The sequence below is a fragment of the Ptychodera flava genome (assembly GCF_041260155.1).
Source record: "Ptychodera flava strain L36383 chromosome 3 unlocalized genomic scaffold, AS_Pfla_20210202 Scaffold_25__1_contigs__length_14229661_pilon, whole genome shotgun sequence".
Classification (NCBI taxonomy): domain Eukaryota; kingdom Metazoa; phylum Hemichordata; class Enteropneusta; family Ptychoderidae; genus Ptychodera; species Ptychodera flava.
The window spans coordinates 7,354,366-7,380,561 of NW_027248279.1; the positions used below are offsets into that span (position 1 = coordinate 7,354,366).

At 36.5% G+C, this 26,196-nt stretch overlaps 1 long non-coding RNA gene across 1 annotated transcript; it reads right to left on the minus strand.

Moving 5' to 3' along the window:
* Window positions 1–5,304: 5,304 nt before the first annotated feature.
* LOC139125374 (uncharacterized) lies at window positions 5,305–6,447 on the minus strand. Its single transcript, XR_011550212.1, has 3 exons — window positions 6,269–6,447; window positions 5,953–6,044; window positions 5,305–5,526 (listed from the first exon to the last, which is right to left on the minus strand). It is a non-coding gene; the product is annotated as an uncharacterized lncRNA (long non-coding RNA).
* Between the last annotated feature and the right edge of the window lie 19,749 nt (window positions 6,448–26,196).

Genomic DNA, 26,196 nt, shown 5'->3' on the forward strand with positions numbered 1-26,196 from the left:
CAGGAAAATATAATTATAATTTAGATATAATATTAGGGCCTGATAAATGCCGTTTGCGCATTTGCGTGAACATTTCATATTATAGGAGATACATGTTCATTTAGAGAGAGCATGTCACCATACTACACAGACAATAGGAGATCGTCTTTGTACTGAAGTTATATTTGAAACAATGATATGCTACACATACAATTCATGAATGCTACATATAAATAAACATTTAAGTAAACAAGGTACCTTGTAATAAATAAATAACTTCAATTATATATTTTCAATCTCAAGGGTTTGCTCTCAGCCACAAAGAATAGGTAATGAATCATGCTCTTTCTCGTCGTAAGGGTGAATTATTGATATCAGTGAACTCATGTTCATCCATGCCACTTTTTACTGACATGCCTTGCTATACGTTCACACATGATGACATCCCTTCTTGAGGAAAATAAACGGATTGGTTAATCCTTGTGTTTAAATCAAGCTCCTAAATTACAATACATAGCGTCACCAAACGATTGCATTCAAGAGACGTTACCTCAGCACTGTAATTGTCAATACATGAATCCTCCATCACATAAGAATTGTATTCTTTGAGTCGTTTTATTGTGAAAATTCCTATATAAGCCTGTGCATATGTAAGTGTAGGAAATTCGCTTTACGTATATGAAAAAACAGATTCCAACGTCCAATAACCAGATTACCGAACATCAGAATAATAAAATCTACGAGAAAGAAGTATGTCTTACATGACAAATTAAGTAAAGGAACAACAAAGAAAACATACAAAACATTCAAATTACAATGCAAATTTGATTTAAATATCTGCAGTCTTCTGTCACTTATGCAGCTTGAGCGGAGATACCCCTATTTGCATATTTATATTGGAATTTCGTTCAATGGAAGTGATGAGGGCGCTGTTCTACTTGACCGTTAGTGTGATTTTTCCTGTTTTTTGGGGGGCAATTTCAGCCCATTTTTTCCCAACAAACGATGTCAGAGACGTTTCTATGGTCATATAAAGCAGTTAAGTTTGTGCTTATGAATTTTTATCAACTTCTACGGCTTACTTTTGGTGCTATGTGTGTATTGTCGATCTATGGCTCGCTAAACATAGGCCTACTTTTGGGCTGCCGCAACTACATGCACAGCTGATTCTTGTGAATATTTTTACATAGTTAGACAGTCTAATCATTATTTAAGCCCCTAACTTAGTTTTATTCTTGTTCATGCCCTGCAAATCACTGCTTTGGCCTCGTAGGTCGTACACCGTCCCGCCATCAGAAGACAAGATGGCCGCTTAAAGTGAGGAACTTGTTGCACTCCGCTGACGCCTTGCTCACGTTTACAAATTGTTTTGGCCCAAAGATTGCACAATATCACATATTTTACTGTTGTCAATCCACTTATGTTATATTTATATTTGATGCTTGGGTTACAATCGTAGGCATTGGCTACCAATATTCCATTGGGTAACCGGAGAAGTCGGGCAGTTGCGAACTCGGCCATCGCCAGCGCCGATGGTGCCGACCAACTCGGCCAGTGCAGTGGGACTCGGCCAGGAGAAGTCTGCCACTCGCAACAAAGCAATATGATTGCATACGCATTCTCTTCACAGTTGAATATGCCAAACAATTTTAACTTTTTACTACCATAGTTTTGTTATTTTGTCGGTTTAATACCACCGGGTACTACGAACATTCAGAAAACAACTCAAAGTCGAAGAGCTCCCACGTCCACCCTGCAAAACATGTACGGTCTGCCTCCGTGTTTCTGCAGATCGCGCGCGTACCGTATTAAAGTTCAGGCAAACATTATGCCATTTCTTCAGTAAAATTCATGGCTTGATGACTCTTAACTAAGTTGCTTCGCCATCTCCTATGACTTTTTAACGAACTTCAAGTGTAACTATGACGAAGACTGCAAAACTCGCTACCACGATCGCGATACACCGCCATCTTTAATTTTACCCAATGTGTGTATATCATACGTGCGTTGAACTGTGATCTGTGAAGTTTGCAAACATTACGCTCATCTTATGAATGACATTTAGATCGCTTTCGTATATACCTTAAGTGAGACTTCAAAAAAAGAAACACTAATATGGAGCATATATTCTAATAGGGTGCATACTGTACTGGCCGACTTCTCTTGTATTCGGTCATTGTCAACTGTCAGTGTATGTATGTCTGTTGGAGTCGATGCAGGATGTGGTGGTCGGACTTCCCACGCCTGATTTTACTGACCCCTCAGCCTTTCAAGATAATAATATCGTTGTAAGAGTGGATTTGAGTGACCGTGATTTGTCACAGTTTTCCTTTTCACTGGTAACGGGTAGTATATCACTGTTCAGTTTATACCATGTTTCAACTCGTCAATGTTGACTGAAGTCCGATAGCATAAAGGCGAGTTTCAGTGCCATAGCGTTGTACGCTGTACACGCGTACACTGGGCTGTACGATGGGCCTTGTACGGTAACACTAACAGCGCATACATGGCATCATGAAATCATGCCGCAAATATAGGCGCACTGTCAGAAATTCACGAAACTTGTCACAAGCGTTGTTCAATAGCAAGTGGTTTGACACAACAAGTATTATTTTTGTTCAAGACCTGTATCAGTGTGTTTCGGGTCACAGTCTAAAAATAGCACACAGCTGAGAGGTATAAACCATCATTGCAACGTACGAATTCAGTTGTCAATTATCATTAGTATTTATTTCTATCATGCATAGATACGATGAAATTACTCTCAAAAGTGTACATTACCTCATAGCATGTTCAATTTCGCATTAAATAATCATATTTGTGAGTTTTCGAGCCCATTTTCACGACCAAGTCGCTCGAACGACGTGTATTCCGACATATGCTTGTTTACATTCAGAACGAGGCTCTGCAGCCTATTGAATTATGCAAATTTCTATACGTCTGCTCAAGCTGTATGGAAATTGTAAAAGATATGACCTGTAAACATTTTTAAAACCCTAACAGGTTTAAAGTCAACGGTATATACTACTCTGTATGATACAAACACCTCTTAATAAAGGTAACATTGTGGGTTGTAAAATTGATGAAAATGTTTTAGGCAACGAAAGAACATTAACGTGTCATACTTTGACATATGTCAGCAAATGTTTGCTGAACCCAAAAAAAACATTTTGCAAATTTTGAGAATAATTATGTAAAGACTAACTACATACTTTATAAAACTTTGTGAACTCAAGACAGCATTACAACTTTTTAAAACCTAAATAAGGTAACTGTACTCATGCAAAAGGTAAAAAGTGATTTTTTTCCCTTAATACACTTCTGTTGAACAATTTTCTACCAACGTTTAATAAATAAAAACATAAGATATTTTGGAATGCGTGGTATCTAAAATCCAAAGTTCAAAAAACTGCTAGCTATTAGAAAAGCATTTTCTGCAGAATATCATTTTTACTTTCTGAAAAGCCAAGCTCTCCTAAAGTCAACACGGCTTATTTTATCACAACGTACAAGTTGAAATATCTGAATGTGAACATCTGTAGAAACAAGCAAAGTAAATACCGAAGGAACTATATTACGCTGTTTATTGGAAGGTGTTATGACTACGGATTAAAAATACAGACAAAAAATATAGAAAATTGCAGATAGGTAGAGACAACATTTTTCATGACCTGTATATAACAAATAGTCAAAGCAAGGTCTGTTTCGGGAAGGCCAGCATGATGCACCCACACATTAAACACTATAGTACCATAGTATGCCAATAAGCATTAGTGACAACGCGCCATTCAAAGAGTACATCGATAGAGTGAAGTTAATCTACTATCCTTATTTCACGTGTCGCTAACGTTGTGTAAGTTTGTCTGCTTTCTGCTGCGCAAGTCCTGTTCTAAGATAATAAATTGCACAAAGAGCCACTGATTTTTCCCTATAAAGCTGTAAGGGGCACTATGGTTGTGAAAGCTTATCACAAAGTGAGAGTAAGTTCAAGCAAATGTGACGTTATTTTCGATGGACTAGAAAGTCATTTAAGATTTATCCTCTGTTCTTGAATCACTACAATACCTTCCCTTTATTAACCAAATCAAAATAAACCACTGAGCAACACCTTGTGCCTATTAATGATGATCCAATGATCCTATGTGCCGTTGATTTGAAGTCATGGCAATGGTACACGGCTAGAATAGAGCACGCACCAGTAATTAATGGTAAGGGTCACTGTAAAAAAACACACTGGACTCTATTTTTTCAGGGGATATTGTCAGAATTGGCTCAAATTTGGTCAACGACTTTTCGTGTTTTACTTTAACAAATGATAGTATATGATAAATGTTGACAGACTGGTCACATGACCCAAAATAGATATTTTAACCAAAGACCACATATTTAAAAATAGGAGACTACGGAACATCTCCACTTGTAAGCTCAAACTTTTTGCGTATCTCTATTATTCTGAAAGAACAATTATCTCTAAACATAACAGACACCATAAAAACTGAATATATTTTAATATATCTATTAAATATTAAATATTTTAAAATATCATTGAAATGTAAAATATTGCTCGATTTGTTTCTGTTTTTGAAGGAAAATAATGTGAAAAGTTAATAATTTTGAATTATTCAGAGGTTGTTACATGAACTTTAATGCTACTTAATATCTACTAGCACTTTAATTTGAATAGATTTTTGTTCTAAAATTGAAATATCTCTTTATACCCCAATGTGATTTTGGCTGTAAGTCACATGACTTGGTCAAAACCTTAAGATTTGAACAAATTTTGTCTATACATATACTGTGAAATATATTGTTGCCAACTTTCGATCAGAATTTTCTAAAACTTGATAGCTACCTACTCCAAAATGTTAAGCGTCTCAGACCGATACATGTGCGGAACAACACACAAACCAGCTAGCATACAAGCATCACTTATGTCAACGTTGTGAGAGGGTATTCTGTCCTGCGGTTTGTTCTCATTGTCGAACGCTATATAATGTGAAAATCCCTCGGAAATGCGAAATCTTACGTTGATAACTTTTCATAATATAATAGTCATATTGTTCATGCGTAATGCTTCTCTCACCCCTCATATAGTGGTTCGGACCAGCTCTGCAATTACATTAATTAAGTGGCACTGTCGCCATCACCTTTTTCTTAACCCACATACTGAGAATTCCCTCGAGATACAAGCTAGCTTTACGGCTTTCGATTACGATACGCCACTCATTTCGAAGGGTCAAAACGAAGATGATATTTACCAATGTATGCGTGCATGATAAACGATGCTTTACGCGACATATGGCCGATACGGCGTCATCCTATCTTGTGGCCATATTTTACCAGTTGCTGCAAAATTAGTCATAAAAATTATTTACAAACAAGTCGAATAAGACATGTCATCGACAAAACTTAGTGTAACATCCCGTGGCATTCCTCAAATTAAACAGAAGCGTAGGAAGAAATTTCCCCGCTGATTAGTGTCTGAGTGAACGCAGTTAGATGATTGCACAGGCACAGAGTAGAAGTGATGTTCGATGCCGGGGATACCTGTAAAATAAAAATACATGAGTTGAATTATCTAGATTTTTTTATTTCTGAATAAATAAAGTGCTATAGATAAAGCGGTGATTTAGAATATGGTGAAGAATGTTTTTAGAGCATTTCGCACCGATTGCTAGTGGTTATACTATGTGAGTGTCCAAAATCTACAAGAAAAAGTGTTTCTCTAAGACATTGTGTGATGTTTATTGACAGTCTATCTTCGTCTGTTTAAGGGAATAGTATTCGCTTTGGTATTCACTCTTAAACAATGTGGCTTTGTCAGTTTAATCAATTACGATTGATTTTATCTACACATACCATTGTATTGGCTGTCGCTTTCATACATTCCGTCTTCCTGATGAACTGCTTACAATTAGTACTTCCACGATTACAATAAACAAAAAGAAAGACATTCCTCTTTAACATATTTACCTGACATCCGTCACTCCTCCATGTTTCATGCTGATTACTTAGGTAACTGCACATTGCTCGCTTTACACTCACCAACAATGTAATATCATCGTCTAAATAACCGAAATTTAAAGAGAAAATAATTAACAGTAAATTACCACATTCCCATCAAATGGACATACATTCCAATCAAATTGGCACGCATTCCAATGACGTGAAGTACACATTCCGATGTCATTCAAATGAAATGGACACACATTCAAATGACATGGACACAAATTCGATGCGACCGTCATACGACCGCAATACGAGATTTATTCAAAGTTAGAATACTTACTCTTTGGAATCGTAAAGGTCACATAATACTCCCCAGATCTGAGAAAGTAGTGCTCTGGTATGAAGATCGTAGAATAATCGCCATGGAACGTAACGACAACAGAAAATTGGTAGCCACGACAACTGTCAGTGCAATTTGGCCGCTTATTGAATACATAAGCCGTAGTATTTCCAAACACAGCTTGAGAGTTCTCAGCCCAGATGATGACTGCGTGAAACAGCTGTTGTATCTGCATAAAAAATATGGAGTCACAACATTTCTAAATAAAGGCTATATGGTGTATTTCGGACTGGGAAAATACGTCTGATGAACAGGACACAAATGAACAAGACATTCTGAAAAACACAGTTTAACATCCATTTTGAATGATGTTGTAAAGTAGACTCTCTTTTTCTTGATTTGTTACAAAAGTTAAAACTGTTACAGAAACACATGCCTGTCTCTATTACGCATACATCATGATTTCATTGATACAGTGCTTTCAAATGGACACAAAAAATAATGTTCGTTCGACATTAGATACGACAGTTCATCGTGATTGCAAAAACGCCGAATACTTTAAGAGTGAACAGCAAAACGTAGTAGCCCAACCTATTCTCTGATAAACGAGGTATAACACGCTACGTCCTAGAGAAACATTTTTGCGATTTTGTACACTGATGTCGTATAAAAGCCAGAAATGAGTGTAAAGTGTCCTTTAAATTTTCTTAACGTCTTCCAAAGAACCACTTCATCTATAAGAGTTTATTTCTACTCTCTTGCTTACCTGAATAGCAAAGCCAAAGTAAGTAACATTCTGAAGTCAAGGTAGATACCCGGTATTAGACCTGCACTTCAGCTGGGGGAGCGTCTGTACCAAGCATTATTACTATCTTGTCCTGAGTGTTATTAACTGATCAGGAAATACGGACAAAATGAACTATTATAACAAGTATGCAATGTTTAAATAGTGAATCGAAGTGTACAATGTTTACTAAATGGTAACATCGTTCCCATTTAAGTAAACAACGCAACCATGTTAGTAAATGAATGCACTCATAAATTCTAGCCTGGGACATGGGGTTGTGGAGAGTTCAACACATATATGATCTCAGCTTTATAAATAATTTGTTTGAATGTCGGATAAATGACCTGGTCCATCTTGAAACGGAGAAGAAAGTAAAATTATTGTACGTGTGCTATTGTTGCCATTGTTTCGAAAGACAATTTGGTAATCTTTGTTTTCAAAGACACCTTTGATAAAAGGAGGAAGTTTGATTTTCCTTCATTTATTAATACTTATAAGCAACGTAAAATAATTACAAGCATTGCCATAAGTCAATATTACCAGTCTTTGTATTTTTTAAGATCTTTTCAATTGCCGAAAATAGAAGACTATCCCTGAAACTGTACCAATAGGCCATAAAAAACGAGTTTATTACCTTCAAATTCATTGTAATCTCTGTCTGAGAAAGTTAAACTCAACACATCATTCATTGGATTAAAGCTGCTGTCGATCCGTGCTTGAAATAATTGCCTTTTCAATCGTGTACACTGTATTTCAATAAAATGACCATAAATAAAAAATGGATTTTATAATATGGTCTGTTATCGATTTAAATTTTCACACATTTGAAAGAAAATCAGAATTCAAGTAATTTTTTGACAAGAATTATTGTGACCTTGTAGAACTTATTCTTAACTTTCCTTCTATTTTGGATGGACTATCCAACAAACCATGACAGTTTTAACTTGATTTCAGACACACGTTTATCCATATTTGTATCATATATCAATTTTTTGTAAATTTATCGGTATACAATACCATTATCGCGTATGAATTTCAATTATTACTTACAAGTTACTCATTGGCAATTACGTTGATGCTCAATCTTAAACTTAACGTGTACATGAACTATAAATCAACACATTACTTATCCAGCAAATACTCCTAAAAACGAAATGGACAGTACTCACAATCATGTTGATGTTTTCGAATGGTGAGACAGAAAAATCTTGTCTGCTGCTGGTATAGTAAAGCCATTGCCGTTCCCCAGTATTATGAAGAGTTTGTAAGATTATTGACCAGGTTGCTTTCCAAACGCAGTAGAATAAACCGTGTATCTAGCACAATAGGGCCAGAACCAGGTTCTGTGTTGCGAAGGACAAACTTCGATAGTTTGTCGCCTGCATTGAGCAACGATTTAGTTAACTGATCCCGGTTTCTGTTGCTGTTTTCATCCGATGGGATTGCATGCGTCACTGCCGATATGCTTCCATCCATGACCTGTAAAATATCTGTGAGAGAATGGCTGTGTTGGCGTCTCTCTATATGTCATTGGCCTTCTGGTTCAGTATTATCTTTTAATTTTACTCACCTCGGGCTATTGACTGACTTTCTTCGGATGATACGACAACACTGCCAAGCCCATCAATCACCTCAGACAATTCTTCCAAATGCCAAATTATCTGTCAAACAAAAGTGTCACGATGTGAGCATGTACAATATTTTAATATACGGCTAGTTTTCAATCGGGTTCGAACCCACAACATACGGCATCAGTCGCCTAGTGGAGAGGCAGCAGACAGAACCGCAGGGCTAAATCCCCACTCTCAAAAAAGAGTGGTTCAATAGCCGGCTAAGTTGTTACATTTTTCTGACTGCGACCGCTCCACACGTTGTAGAGTTCGTGAAGCACTCACACACGTACGCTCACTATCACACATCGCACACACAAACTTTATCGAGCGAAGCAATGAATACAACGCTATAACTGGGCGAACGAGTAGTCTCGGGGACAATTCTGTCCACCAGCAGAACTATCAATCCAGGGTAGAAAATACGCTAGTTTTCAATCGGGTTCGAACCCACAACATACGGCATCAGTCGCCTAGCGGAGAGGCAGCAGACAGAACCGCACGGCTAAATCCCCATTCTCAAAAATAGTGGTTCAATAGCCGACTAAGTTGTTACTTTTTTTGGCTGCGACCGCTCCACACGTTGTAGAGTTCGTGAAGCACTCACGTACATACGCTCTCTATCACACATCGCACAAACAAAACAAACTTTATCGAAGCGAAGCAATGAATACAACGCTATAACTGGGCGAACGAGTAGTCTCGGGGACAACCCAGGGTAGAAAATATGGCTAGTTTCAATCGGGTTCGAACCCACAACATACGGCATCAGTCGCCTAGCGGAGAGGCAGCAGACAGAACCGCAGATAGACTAGATAGACCAGATAGACCAGGCTAACTTACGGTAGAATGGGCCTCGTGGACGATATTCGTATTCCCAAACTTTTACAATATTCTGTTCACTTACTACTTGTTGAGGTTATTTTAAGCTTGAGGGGTAAATTAAGTTTTCCATGTTAGCTTTGTGAATATCAGGAATTTGTTTTTCTCTCACAGAGATAACTCAGGGATGGCGTCCATTTTGAATTTCAAATATCATCTAATACTGGGAAATTTGTCTTTCTACTATCGAAATTGTACGGTGTCCCCTGATGTATTTTGTTTAAAAACAGCAAGAAAATTCCTTTAGGAACTTTGAGTAGGGGTTGAAATTTTCTCTTATGAGACGTGTACGACCTTTAGACAGTGACAGCCATCCATTTAAAAAGCAAATTTAAAAATATACGATAATTTCATTCCTCGTCTCACAATTGAAATGTTTCATTAACCCCGTCTTCCAATAATCGCTTTGAAAATTTCATAGTCCCATGGGTTATTTCCCGGTATTGAACATCCGGTAAAGAGGAAAGGTAACTATGGCAACAGATCAAACTATCATAATATTTACATACCTTCGTCATTAACACATTCGACCGCGTTGAATTCTCATCGGTTATCGTAGGTGTGACTTTCGCTATGTTGATATCCGAGTTGTTTGTAACGAGGTGAAGGCGCACATGATGAAACAAAACATGAAATGTGTACATTTAATGATTCAGTGCGATTAAAGAGGTGACAGAAAACCACAGTCGGGTACTAGCGCCTATAGAAAGATAGAAAGAAGAAGAAGAAAATTGGAAGGAAACCACTGACTCACTGGTCTCTTTTCCAAGGTACATTTACATTTAGCACGTCTTTGAGAACATTTCGTTGCAAAATATTCCTCGAGTTTTTGATGTTGTTTCATTGTAATTAAAAAAGTGTGTAAGAATTTTACTTAAGGTGGCGGTAAAGGCTAGAGCGTCAGTTGTTAACTTCAATAAAACTATTAAAACATAAAAGTGGTCAACATTCTCTGTGGAATAAAAAAACCTGACATTTGGGGTCATAGGCATTGCAGAGTTATAGCCCGTTGAAACTTTGAAAAACTGACCAAATAAGAGGAAGTTGGGGAGTCCTTAGTGTATTAACTATGGTTGAGGTCCCCTAGCTTTTAAAAAAATGTTTGAAAAGGGAAAGTCATTTTTACTGTTTTTCAGGAAAGTTTGACAAGGCAGCGCTTGCATTCAGAATGCGTGACTGCTATTGTAAATGCATTTTAGATTCTTTGAGTGTCAAAGAGGTGTAAAAAGTGAGATTTACAAAAAGACTGCTCTGTGACTTCAAAAGAGGAGTGCAAATATGGCTTGTTTTTCAACATTTTTGACAGAATAAAAGTTTTCTTACATAATTTTATACCAATTTAATCCAACCTTTGAAATGAGATATGGACGTCGAATTTTTACAGCCTATTAACAAGGTTACAGATAAGATTTGTATGGCACGATTTTCCTGTATTTAAATTTTTTTGAAAAATCACAGTTTGAAATTTGAAAGAATTTTTAATAATTTTTTGATATGTAAACCCATGTAAAATCATAAAAACAAATTTTATTTACAAATCCTGCTGTACAAATCTTACAATTAATAGTGTCAACATATTTATAACTAATTTGGTAATATTAATACTATCCAATTATTATTAAATTCAAATATGTACAAAAAATATGAAAAATTAAATTTTAATATTGATTGGTGTCATATTTCAAAATCATGGCTAAAAATATACAATTTTTATATCCTTTGGAGAAAGTATTAACTAAGGGAGTTATCCTGAAAATTTGAACTAATTATTTTGATTCTAACACTTGAAACTTGACATTAACTCTGAGAAAAAATTGGTGCAAAAATAGCCTTTACCGCTACCTTAAATATTAACACAATGTTTTAGTATGTATAGTATTTGATGCTAAATAAATGACAACAGTAATTCCGTCCTCTATTATTATGAAATGACTCTCCCCAAATCATCGCATAGAAAATATTCTCCCAGAGTGTTAAGTGCCCTATTGCTGAATGTTGCGATATTACATATTACTCATAAAAACAAGTGTGTAACTTAGAAAGAAAATCAGATGAGTTTACATTTGCATATTAAATAGACATCACTTCGCCATCAAATTATACCAAATACGTTTCAATCATGTTTCATATAATGCTTTACCCTCAGTTGCTGCAAAATACTTTGTACTTGTTTACTTGTTGCTAATGGACAATTTTAAAAATCAAGAAGATTATGCATCCACACGATAATTAAAATAAAAATCCAATACATTTCTACATGAAATACACTAGAACAATACCTTTCACTCTCACAATAAAGGTACAGGACGCTTTATTTCCAGATGGGTCCACAGCTTCATACGACACAACCGTCGTTCCAATAGTGAAGCTACTTCCAGGGTGGTTACTGCAAGAAAGACTCACATCCCCTGAATTATCAGTTGCTTGTGGAAGTGACCAATTTACAGCCACTGAAGGAGTTCTAATGTTTGCAGTTGTGTTAACATCTGCTGGGCAACTGATGGACGGGTTTTCAGTATCTGTGAGAGAATACATAAAGACGAGACAATGAAAGTATGAAAAAAATGAAAGTAGAAATATGCCAACACATATGTTAAGCACTTTTACAACTCAACCATGTTTGCTGATTTCGTTTGATACAAATTATCCACGGTGATGACAAACGATCGTACTTTTCCAGGTCATAACAATAGCGCCAAAGTATTAAGGTTCCAAGAAACTGAACGTTTTAAGCTAACAATTCACTAGTGTTTAATAAGCTGAGAACCCCCGTAAATTATATAATTTCGGAAAGCCTAGGTATAGGGGAACATTTTTGTTACCATAGTGTCACCATTATTTACATAACTATCACGTGACAGGTAATTAGCACAACCTTTCAAAAATCGGTTTTCCCTATGTTTTGTCTCATTGCATTGAGATATGCGGCTGAAGTGTGTGTGAGTGCAAGCTGTCATAAGGATCTTATAAAGTATGTCTCAGAATTTTTTTAAATAAATGACAACAGTAATTCCGTCCTCTTTTATTATGAAATGACTCTCCCCAAATCATCGCATAGAAAATATTCTCCCAGAGTGTTAAGTGCCCTATTGCTGAATGTTGCGATATTACATATTACTCATAAAAACAAGTGTGTAACTTAGAAAGAAAATCAGATGAGTTTACATTTGCATATTAAATAGACATCACTTCGCCATCAAATTATACCAAATAAGTTTCAATCATGTTTCATATAAAATGCTTTATCCTCAGTTGCTGCAAAATACTTTGTACTTTTTACTTGTTGCTAATGGACAATTTTAAAAATCAAGAAGATTATGCATCCACACGATAATTAAAATAAAAATCCAATACATTTCTACATGAAATACACTAGAACAATACCTTTCACTCTCACAATAAAGGTACAGGACGCTTTATTTCCAGATGGGTCCATAGCTTCACACGACACAACTGTTGTTCCAATAGTGAAGCTACTTCCAGGGTGGTTACTGCTAGAAAGACTCACATCCCCTGAATTATCAGTTGCTTGTGGAAGTGACCAATTTACAGCCACTGAAGGAGTTCTAATGTTTGCAGTTGTGTTAACATCTGCTGGGCAACTGATGGACGGGTTTTCAGTATCTGTGAGAGAATACATAAGGACGAGACAATTACAAAATAAAAAAAAAATGCAAGTAGAAATATGCCAACACATATGTTAAGCCACTTTTACAACTCAACCATGTTGCTGATTTCGTTTGATACAAATTTATCCACGGTGATGACAAACGATCGTACTTTTCCAGGTCATAACAATAGCGCCAAAGTATTAAGGTTCCAAGAAATTGAACGTTTTAAGCTAACATTCACTAGTGTTTAATAAGCTCAGAACCCCCGTAAATTATATAATTTCGGAAGCCTAGGTATAGGGAACATTTTTGTTACCATAGTGTCACCATTATTTACATAACTATCACGTGACAGGTAATTAGCACAACCTTTCAAAAATCGGTTTTCCCTATGTTTTGTCTCATTGCATTGAGATATGCGGCTGAAGTGTGTGTGAGTGCAAGCTGTCATAAGGATCTTATAAAGTATGTCTCAGAATTTTTGTAAACCTTCTTAAACAATATTTATGCCAGAAAAACTTCCAGAGCGGTGAATTTAATCCTATTTAATTTCTTAAAAATTGTGCCAAAAAACTAAGCAAGATATAAAAATCTGAGAGACTCTTTTAAAGAGCGTTGTGACAGCTTGCATTCCAGCAAGTTTGAGTCAGATATTTAGACGTATTAAGACAAAACATAGGCAAAACCGATTTTTGAAAGTTATGCAAATTACCTGTCATGTTATAGTTATGTAAACAATGGTGACACTGTGGTTACCAAAAAGGTTTCCCTATATCTAGACTTTTAGAAAATGTATAATTTACAGGGTTTCTGAGCTTATTAATTACCAGAGAATCGTTAGATTAAAGGTCAATTTCTTGTCTTGGAACCTTAAATGACGGTATTCTGTAACATTTTGTACATATATTCCTAATATGGCTGAATTCGTAGCTTACATGTGTCAATTAAATCTACAAAAATACATTAGATATTTTTCCCTAATATTTTTTTCACGAACAAAAATTGCATGTGACGTCACGCCCACAGTGAAAACTGTATGTCCTCCTCATCAAAGAACTTGTGAGTTGACAGATCAGGCACGGTGGGATCTATTCGAAAAACTATATTGGCGACAAAAAGTAAAAATAAAAGGACTCAAAATTCGCTAAGTCGATATACTTTGTTAGTTTGTAATAATTATGTCTAATTACGAAATTTTCCGTCGGACACAAGTTTTGGTCATTGGATCACTACGGGCCATCATGTTTTTGTGCACACCGACAGTACATTGAAGATTTATGCAAAAATGATCCACCAAAATTGATGAAATAGACATGGGTTATCGTGACGTAGAATTCCCGGTACGTTTTGTTCAGAGACGACAAAATTAAACTTGGCTAGTGAATGTTATAATATGTAATATCATAAGTATTTTATTATGATAAGTAGTTCAACATGCTAAATATTTCTTCTTTTCTTGATCTATTTTATGACAACAAGTACTTCCTTATTCTCCGTTTTCCTTGATTTATAGAAAAGTCTCAATTCTTGATTAGTTCAGCCGATAGAGTGTAAATATGTGACTGTATTAAATGTCTTAGAATGATCATCATGTTTTTCATCTTTTCATCTAAGTTTAGTTCAGTTGTAGTGTAGTAGCATACATATACTGAATATTGCTGTTTCTAGAGACTGCATCGGTAAACCATGTCGTCAACTTCGTTGAATTTTTGAACCAAGAGATTTTATCATTTCAGCAACAAATGGACAGAAAACGTCGTGGTAGGGAGGGAGATCTCCGTGCAGAAAAGTTCGAGATAAAGACGGACGATTGCGGCAATAAATATGTAATCAAAGTTGGTAGCGAAGTAACAAAAAATCACCAGTGCGACGACGATGGTGTATCGGGCGGTGTGATGTATGCCAATAATTCACCTCTGTGTCCGGTTCTTGCCATCAAATGTACCGTTCAAAGATGAATCGTCGTTGTGAAGCCTTATTCCACAGAACTCATGATAACTACATCACCGAGGATGCTGTATGGTTCGACAATGAACCCATCGGCAAGAACACCTTGTCAACGATGATGGCAAGCATATCTACAGCAGCAGAATTGAGTCAATGCTCTACCAATCATAGCATCCGGGCGACATCGATCACACTTCTGAGTGAAGCAGGCTTTTAACAATAGACATATCATGAGCGTTAGCCGTCAACGAAACGAAGTCAGCGTCAGTTTTTACGTCAGGGATACATCGATCCAGCAAAAGAAGCAAATGGCGGAAACGTTGTCATCTGCATTTGACACGACCGGCCAAGTTTCCATCAGCTAAAAGTGTACTCAGAGTTCATCCGTCCTAACTCCATCTGCTAACCATCTTCAACACAACCGCACATCGTTATCATCCGTCATTTCTCTGATGTTCCAAATCTGCTGCAGTTTTCGCGGGTGTTACTATCACTGGCGGAAATTTTCACATTTTCCTTGGACAGCAACAGTAAATGCTGAAACGAGTTCACCTTTTGTAGTTGTCGATTTGGACATTTCAAATATTGTTTGGGAAACGAAATATTCAAATTAAATAATTTTAATTTCTACATAATTATATTTCGATTGAAATTAAAGAATTCCCAAATGTTGAATGTTCAAACTGCTTTCTACTATTCAAATTAAAAGAAAAATGCTCCTAAAGTATTTCTGAGTTGTAAATGTTTAAAAGTTCACTCATTTTTAGCTTGTAGGATATTTGATTTAATATTTAATAACCATTAAATTAACTATTGATTTTAATTCACTTTGATTGTGTGAGTGTCGTTATTTAGTACGAATCTTTGGTGTAATTAAATAACACATGATAGCGAGGGCAATATTTGTTACCTGCCCAAGGGATGGTGCTTATGATGGGAATATTGACGGTGCCCGAGCCGAAGGCGAGGGCATCCTCACGGTCAATATTCCCTTCATGAGCACCATCCCTTGGACAGGCAACAAATTGTGATATTGCCCCGCTATCAAGTGTTATTATTTAATATCGTCCTTGCGCATTCTCACTGTAATTGATATTGCACGTCACCATTACTGCGTATTTACCTTTGTGTCCATAAACCTCGACTTCACAAAGTGTCAGGTGGTTATTGTAGCCTTCCAGCTGCACACTGACAAATCGTCCTGTCAATCCTCTGCAATCAACAGTTACAGGGTTCGGGTAAACTTGAGTTGAATTGATTGCAGCATCGCACATCCTGTTGTGTGTGATAGTCATTTCATTTCCAACACGCACGACAGCACCCTCTAAACGTTTAGCTGGAATGTAATTCATGGCATGCAAAATGTACTCAATGACTAGTTTGTAATATGTTACATGCTAGGCGTCAGTAAAAATACAGGGGCGGTACTGAAAACTTTAGACCTTGGAATTTTTCATCAAGACCTTACTGGCATAAATGTTTACTTAAAGATACTCACGCTGGATTTTCTCTGTGAACTCTGCATTGTTCAGACTTATATCAAAGTTTTAACCAGAGGAGGAGACACTTCCTCGCTCATAAGTGTCTGTCTGGACTCAACCCCCTAAAAGACTGTAATTTGGAGTTGATATTGTCCCAGCCAAGAGCAGAATGTGTAATTTGTGTACTTTTTAAAATTCCCCCAAGACTAAAATATTAGTTTTAATAAATTCATTGGAAAGAAAAATCGATGACTTCACGCTTTTTCTGTCGTAACATCATTAATTGGATTACCAAAACTACTGAATATTCGAAATTACATCATTTGCTAATCGATCAATGGCATATAAAAACATAACTGAGCTGTTTGACAATATATTGTTATTTATTGTTATTAAATATCTACCATCAAGGACAATAAAATTTGCGCACGTTAAATTGAACTGAGGAAAGTTTGTTCCGTAACATTTACCGTTTTCAGCCCTGTACCCATTTGCAGTGCATTGTGCATGTGCGGCTGCCTCCACGAGAGAACTGTTGAACGGTTTCAAGGGGCGTAATTGAAGATTGACAGAATACAACATGCTCTCTGTACGTGTATCTCACAGGCTATCATGGAGCGCCCCCAAGATAACGTCTCATACTAACGTTTTAAAGCAGAAGAAAAAAAATGATGACATTGCAAGAAATCGTCAATACTTAGTCCATGTGACGCAGCTGTCATGAATGTAAGGGCCCTGTCACGTCTTGACGATTGAACCAGCGTGTGCCGACGTATTAAAATATCTCTGAATTGCTGACTTGCTGAACTGACGATGTACTTTTCAATTGTTGGCGTATATATAGCGTATTCATAACGTACTCCTGGATTCAAATCCTTTTTGGGAACGCTAGACAATTACCTCGGATCGACTTCTTTCGACTTATGAGTAGCTTACAAGTAACGTGTGTTAACGGGCGCATAACTAGTATACCTACAACTTATGGCCCGCTTGGTGGGACGTAAGCTTATGAGCCTTGCTCTGGCATTCGTTGAAAAGTTGTGCATGCAAAAAGCTTTTGACGACCTCGCCATACTACGACGTATACCAGCGTGCTTCGGTGTGCTCTTAACTTATACAAAACTTACCAATTAAGTATTAGACAGACGCAAAGCGTATATGCCAAATTTTTTATACGTTTGCATCGCTGGCTAAATCGTCAAGGTGTGATAATAATAGGTTTTATAGAAAATACCGCACAATATCGCCGAACGATACGCTGCCCCAGTGTCCTCATGCATCCTTAACGGTACTTTTATAAAACCTCAAAGTACGGTGCTGTCCACAATGCAACGCGATTGTGGACAAGTGATGAAAGTGTGATAGCGAAAAATACCATAAAATCACCATATCGCAAGGTTCTGACTAATACATTTTCATGCGAAAATGAAAATATATTGCAAAAAAATTTAAACCTATAAATGTGTTATTTTATATCATTATACTTAATTGTTGCCCAAATACAATACTCCAGCGATACTATAATACAAAACCATAGATAAACTACTCCGTATCTGTCTCCAATTCCATGTCAACTGAATCATTTCCGTTATGTTTCACCAGTCACGATACAATGAAGAAGAAATTTCAATGGGACAATGAAAAAACGAAATAATATTCGAAATCAAATGGACGCAACACAAAAACATTAGTAAGTTCACTGAAGTAGAATATTTAAGTTAGCTATTTTGAGATAGAGTGCAAAATCATCTTTTATCGTCACTTATTGAGTACTTACCACAACAGTCCTGTCTATTCGTGATATCGACTCGAGTTATCAAGTACATTTGATCAAGGTTTACTTTCCACCAGGCATCGTACTGAAAATCAGTGCAAGCACACGACCCTGCATCCCAATCAGAATTTTTTATACCATCGACAGCCCTGAAGGCTTCTCCACCAGAATAATTACTACTTTGACAGGTCACTCTATTCAAGGCAAGGTTCTCATTCCCTGGCAAAGGAATAAAACAAGTTGAAAAATTTAGTGAAAAGTATGAAACGTAAAGGTGCACTTCGCTCTGCTTCATTTTTCTATTGAACAAACTTTCCCACATAAATTTCGGGGAAAAGCTTCGGTTTTACAATTTTTAATCTCCTACTTTTCTTTCTTGTATGGTTAACTTACAGTTACATTATGTACGTTGTTATTTGCAAACTTAAATTATCTCTAACTGTAAATGGGTCAGCATGTTGTGGGAGCCGGTTTATTGTTTTAACACATGTCTTTGCCATCAGTTCTCTCTCCTGCGTCAGATTTTATTTCTAACAATGTTGCATTATTTCATTACAATATTTTTTCAAGTTCTTTTAATCAAAGAATATCTTGTCAACAGTAAATATTGGGTTTACCTCTTCAATAACCCTCTTCATCATTTGTCTAAAAGCAATTACTTTAATAGCAATATGAATGTTTCCTAAAATTGATAGCTTTAATCTCCAAGGCATATTAATGACAGTGTTGTACATAAGGGAGTTGATGTTCTGATGTACACAGTTATTTGATTAAAAAAAACAAAAGACCTCAAAAGAGGGATACAATTGCAGGAAGTGAAAGTGAATACAGTAAAATAACTGGCCGACCAGCGAGTGATAAAATACTTGTTAACAGGCAGAGGATAAAAACTGCAACAAGTTAAAGCAAATACAGTAAAATACTAACAGACAAGCGGGAAATAAAACACTTGTAAATCGCAGAAAATAAAAAAAACAGACGTTTCGGGTGCAAACCTTCGTCAGTACTAAAAACTCGCTATGAAAACGTGGAAACACAAAAGATTAAAACAGCCAATCAAGCAAGAGACCGGTCAAATGCATTAAAATATGTATTCATTCCGGCTGGTGCCAGCTGGAATGAATACATATTTTAATGTATTGGCTGTTGTAATCTTTTGAGTTTCCATGTTTTCACAGGGAGTTTTAGTACTGACGTAGGCTTGTACCCGAAACGTCTGCGTTTTTCTTCTATGCGATTTACAAGACTAGTGTTTTTTTCCCGCTGTCGATCAGTATTTTACTGTATTTGTTTTAACTTGTTGCAGTTTTTATCTTCTGCCTTTTAACAAGTATTTTATCTCTCGCTGGTAGGCCTTTTTTACTATTTGAATCATAAGATGTATAATTCAGGAAAACTGTACAAGGTGAAACTCGGACATGCCAGAAACCCACTGTTTAAACACGTGCTATCAGATCTGCTCATTTCTGTCGATATTCAATAAAGGAAAATACTATACATTAAAAGGGAGACACAATATCCGCCAGCCTTGACACAAATTACATACCTTTTAAAGAAATGTTCTGTAAGGGAGTCCAGAGAATGTCATCTGTAATCACGACCCGATATTACTGGAGGTGTTACTTAATATTTTGCAACGGAAACAGTGAAGTTTGCGTTCATTAGACATACTCAAGTAAGCAATAACACATGCCTTATACACATATGCCCCGTAACTCATGACATATTAATGCGTTAGCTGAAGTCTGATGTATTTGAATAATTCAGCGGAAGTTATGTAAAGTTATTTGAACAATAAATGCACAATGAGACCCGGCTCTAAAATGATATTTTCAACAAATAATATCACTCAGTATTATTTAACACATGAACCTTTGCTCTAACTTTCATCATACAAAAGTTCGACCATTATATTTCTGACTCAAGAAGAATAATCTCTTCATGATACAAAGATGGAATATCGCAGAATAGGTAAATAAGCTGGACTAATAAGACTTAAAGTATAATCATAGTTTATATTTGATTTGTAGCATAAATTTAATTTATATTATTATCACACTATTTGTAACGAATATAAAACGAGTAGTATGGGTCTGATTATGAGATACATGAAAGGGTAAATAATTCAGTAAATTTAAATTCTCAAAAAGATTCGAACTCACAACGTACGACGCCCAGTCACATAGCGAAAACATCACAGTCAAAATCGGTAGGCTAAATCCCCATCTTTAAAATATAGTAGTTCACAAACCGAGCTACTGATTTAAGATAACATATAGACAATGATTTTCTTATTTGACCGGAGCAGTGTAAAATACGAATTCCCCTCGACGTCGACTTTTAGAAAAAAAGGCTCCGTAAGCTTAGAGACCAATGTGCATGACAACCACGAGTTCCCTTTTCTGTTTATTTCAGTAAACAAACCCGATGAGTTTCTTCAGTTTGCTGTCAAGACCGTAATAACGAAAAATGGAGACATGATCGCCTTGAATTTTTTCCAAAAGGATACAGTGGATGTACAATGCTGTTGAAGTAATTGAATTTAGACAAATGATGATACTCTTGAAGAGATCTACTAAGCATTTCACAGTTAACAAAAGACGAAGTCTTTTTAGATTGATGATATATGGGTTCACCAAATTAAAATTAAATACTCGCAATATTAGCAAAATATGTAAATGATATGAAGTAATGCACCATTTTGTTTTACCAATCGCACTCACCACTTTAGGAAATTAAAGTTGATGAGTTGACATTTTAATAGGCTGTAAATTTATGAATGCTTTCTTGATACGATGGTTAAAGTCTTTCAAAATTTTGAAGTCATCTGTGGGATCGATGTTAGAACGAGTCCAAACAGTTTTGGTGCGTATTGTGTGTATAAACATTAAAGTCAACAATAAACCCTGATCATTTGAAAGTGATGGCATTTTCACACTAGAAACGTATGTTATGTTTTCAAAACACAAGTACCATGCATCTGCCTTGAGGTTACCTATTATTTCAGAGACGGAGATAAGGAAATAATTTATACATGAAAATGTGGTCATTATTCCTGGCAAACGAAGCATTGTAAGGTGACAGTCAATCGAAAAAGTAAACACTAGATCATTCAGTTCTCTGCATTATTGTCATAACAAATGACGACATAGATAATTATGCCACTCGATATTCAGTAAAGAGAACATTGACAAGTTTCCATGGTTTGTTTACGCAAATTTGGAGATGGCGTCAGATCATGATTGAAACTTAAATGATTCATGTTTACTAGCGTTATTGCTTTGTGAGTAGTGTATATTATGGATGAGTCATTTGATCCTGTCACTTACAGCCTGAGAAAAGCCATAATTGGCATTCCATCTACACAATGTGCTCCAAGTGGAGAGCGGCATGTTACTGCCACAAAGTGTCACCGTGCCATAATTATTTTACTAGAAAAAAATCAAGCGAAAGACAAATAGCCAGACAGCTTGTTTAACATACCTGTCGGAGTTCCTTTCACGCCACACAATAACGTCATTCCGATAAAGATTAGTATATTCATTGACGACCACTTAGGATGGACCTTGCAGGAAAATTAAAAAAAAAGTATTTTATGGAGTGATATCTACCGGAGCATCAACTTTTAAACTCAAGGAAAATTCATCGTCGACGGGCTCCGAGTTATAAACGAAATTGACTTTCATTTACAAGTATCACATCTTTGGTTGCATGTTATAGGTTGGCATATTCAACCAAGAACGTTCTTTTATAGCACTAGACTTAGCAATGTGTTCTTCAAATACTGGTTTTCCGAAAGGATGATCGTACATTTACGGAGACACGGAGATCGATGCCGGATATAAGTAATGCTTACTCTCTGAACAGCAAACGTCATTCTTCGTACTGGACTTCAGCTGTGAAGTCAGTCGCATTCACGTACCCAAAAACTGACCGAGTGAAACAGTACTTACAAATTCTTTCTTACCTGTCCCTTGGTATAGTTTAAGTAGCAGGAGGAAGTTCACTGTAGTCATCTAATATTTCTGTAGACGGGCACAGGTACCTATGGCTACACAACGGATCATTGGACGCGCGCAGCTGAAGGAAATAATTGTCGAATGACTGCAAACGAGGCCGTAAGTTGGATTAAAGCTGACGTCTTGTAATAAGGTATTGTTGCGGAACTTCAGGGTCAGTAACCAGTTACACTGCTCTTGCTCCTGGCTCAGAAAATGCAACTTTTCCTGAATCTCAGGTTCGGAATCCCTGTATTTGAGAGCACAATAAGATCTGTCGGCTCCATATCAGGACGGACTTAGATCACGTAGGAAAACTTGTAATATCCCGACAACCCCTGACTTTTGCCGACTTCTAGACCTGCTGTCGTGCAGTGAACATCGTGTTCAAAGCTGTGCTGAGCTGAACTTTTGTCTAACCGTTGTTTCCCTTTTATTTTCTGTTTAAACCTGTTCCACGATTTGTGCGGACACCTCATGTTAGCCTCGGTGAGGTATATTTGTCTTGGTTGTTAAACTAGTCGTGCTATTTCAGGTTTTCATAGTTGTTCAGTGAGCGGGTTGCTCGAGCACGCCGGTCGGCCGTGTGACTTGTGCTACCAGCCAAATCTCGGTGCGTGTTCCGTCGTGCACACGGTCCATATATCGAACTACGGTTTGTGATGGTCCGGTTCATCGCCATCTAGGCTCGACATTGCCACGACTACGCTACCATTAACTAGAGGAAACTTTTAGTCCTCTAAAGGTTGGCATTTTGGGCCTAATTTCAGATAATACGTTACAGTATGTAAAACAAAGTGTCTGGCTTTTGTCTATCACTCGAGTTTTCTCTCTGTTCTCCCTGTGAGTAAAATAATCATGGCACGGTGACATGTTGTGGCAGTAACACACCGCTTGCCAGGTGACTTTGAGCATAGTTTGAGGATGAAATGTCAATTGTGGCCCTTTCTCAGAATGTAAAGAACGGGAACAAAGGACAGCTGCAAAACATATTCATATATATCATAAAGCAATACAATAGAAAAGCATCATTCATTCATTATTTAATCATAGTTTAATCATAATTATTAAAAATTATGAAGAGAGATACATAGTTGTTAATCCGTTTTATGCATGACACTATCATTGCAGTATTGTGTGTGGGCAACAATTAAGTATAATGGTAGAAAAAATTAACACAGTTATAAGTTTCATTTATGTTTGCAATAATTTTTTGTTTTTCCATGACAATCCAATATATTAGTGAGACCCGGTATCATTCTTCATAAGTTCCCCACAATCCATTAACAATATCGACAAATAAGGCACCGCACTATGTATTCATTAGGAAAAATGCTGCAAAGGATGCACGGGAACGCTTAGGCAGCGTATCGCCCGACACTGGTAACCTTATATTTTACATCGTACATTCATTACATCTGCGTCATATGGACCAATTATTGACAGTTCTGTACAATGTCAACTATTTATCTAACGATATATAGCGCAACTATGGGACGCCATCTTGAGGGCATTTCATTAAAGCCTTTGAGCTATATGTTGCGAGACATATTCTACAAATCGTCAACAGTTAACTCTCTGAGGCCACTGCAAAATGCGCTGCAAATGGGGACGGAGCTTGAAACTCTAAATATTACGGAGAGCAATTTCCAATATTGTTCTCGATGCTATATAATAACAAAATCAACAACATACTGCCGAATAGCTGTATGTTAAGATTATATACGCCTTTGATGGATTAGCAGGTCCTTAAAAGTCACAGCCTTGAATATGGAAAGCTGTAGGCTGTAGTAACCAGTCTGTTTTGGTAACTCATGCATTAGTCTAAGGGACAGGACAGAAATTAAAGAGGGGCTGCTATTCTAAATGACGGTGCGCACAAAATAGTGACCCTTCAAAAGTGTTTGCGAGAAAAAATGACCCTCGCCATGTTCATGCGCAAAAATCATTGCCACTCCTTAATCGTATCACAGTCCATTTCAATAATACAATTTCTTATTTGGCCTTGAGAATACTTTTAACCTTTATAAATATCACTTTTCTGTAAGGTCTAAAGTAAATTGATGACAAAAGACGACATTTCACAAAAAGTTATTATATCAACTACTTGCAATACAATTGGCTATTCAAAGTAAAAAAGGTCAGTAACTGTAATGTTATTCTTCATTTATAGTCCGGCTTTATTGTAAAAAGAGTACTATTATTGTTTGTCAAGATTTTATTGCTGCCTATAAGTCACTGCTGAACAACATTTTCGTATAAATGCACAGATATAGCAATTTTTGGCGAGAAAAACGTTTAATAGTTTACCCCTAGACTACCATGAAAAGTGAATTCAATGATACTTTTGTGTAAAATTCCAAAATCAGGTTTGTTATTCACATCAGCACTTTCAAACATCCTGTTCTGATCAAGTACATCCGCATCAATTGTCAAGCACTTAAAAACCAAAAGATAATAATGCACTTGTAACCACCCTTTTCTAATCACTACATTTATTTTAACTATCTAACGCCTGTCAATTGGGAATTTTTGCTGAGTTTTCTTTTGGAAAAATATCATAGTTTTTATACAGACTGCAATGCATAGTTAATCAATATTTAGATTAATTCTAAAAATAAAATTTCTTGTACTCTCACCACATATTAGGTCACATTTTAAAGTACATTAACATAAATTATCAAAAATGAAATAAAAGCACAGATATAGCTTTGTTCGGGAGAATTGTTTATTGTTTGCCCAATAGCCTCCTTTTATTATGATTTATATTTATGGATAAAGCACTGTTTCGGCCACATCTTGCATTCTAATAGCTCAAAAACGGGTGAGACCCACCCAAAGAAATGCCTAAAATTTGATGGTCCTTCAAAATGCTTGTGCGAAAAACAGAGACCCGCCCCAAAAAAGCACCACCCCCCCAATAATTTCCGTCCTTTCCCTAACAACTAAGACATTACAAACAAGTCACTGAGTACATTAAATATTCTCATATGTGATGTAACCTTCGAAGCTGTAGGCATTCGCCTTTTGGAATTAGTTGCTAATGGTGGAACGGCTTTTTACTTCTAGTACAACCAATCTCATAAATCTTTACAACTTTGGTACCGACTCATACAAAATCTCCGACTTCCGTTTCCAAATCCAACATCAATTTTAAATTCAGGCAAACGCTCAATTCCTATATGCTCCCTCCTGTTAACGAATTCAAAAAATAAATTCGTATATAGGTGAGGTCAGATACATGGTTCACGGAATGACCCATTATGCTTTTGAGTAATGAGAAACAACTTTTAGGGATAGTAACGTTCTAATGCTGTGGAAGTCCACAGTGATGTATAGCAAACTTCGTTTCATTTCCGATCCTACAATTACCCACAATTTTCGGTCAGCAACCGACAATTATAATGTAAGTAGCACTGTAAGACAACAGGGAAATCGGTCATTTTTCCAGAAAACAAGGAATGAATATCTTACTTTCAACTTGCCGAACCACGTTTTGGAAGAAAAAATGAATAACATGCAAAAGCCTAGTTTGTCTTTACTTGAGAAAATACAAGGTTTATAATCTGGTCATTCTACGTCACTACAACACGCATTTTGCTATCCATGTTGCTGAGTCGCAATTTTTTGTTTAGATTTTCAATATGCTTATCAATTTAAAGAAACGTTAACACGGTGGTTCGACGCAAAAAATGTGTACAACCACGTCATATTAAGTCTGACAAAATAGATCCACTTGGCAATTTTTAGCCCTTTTTCTTAGTTTGTTGCCAATACGGGCATACATATTCGTATACATAAACCGCCGTCGCCTGATCTTTTATGCACGAGAGCAATT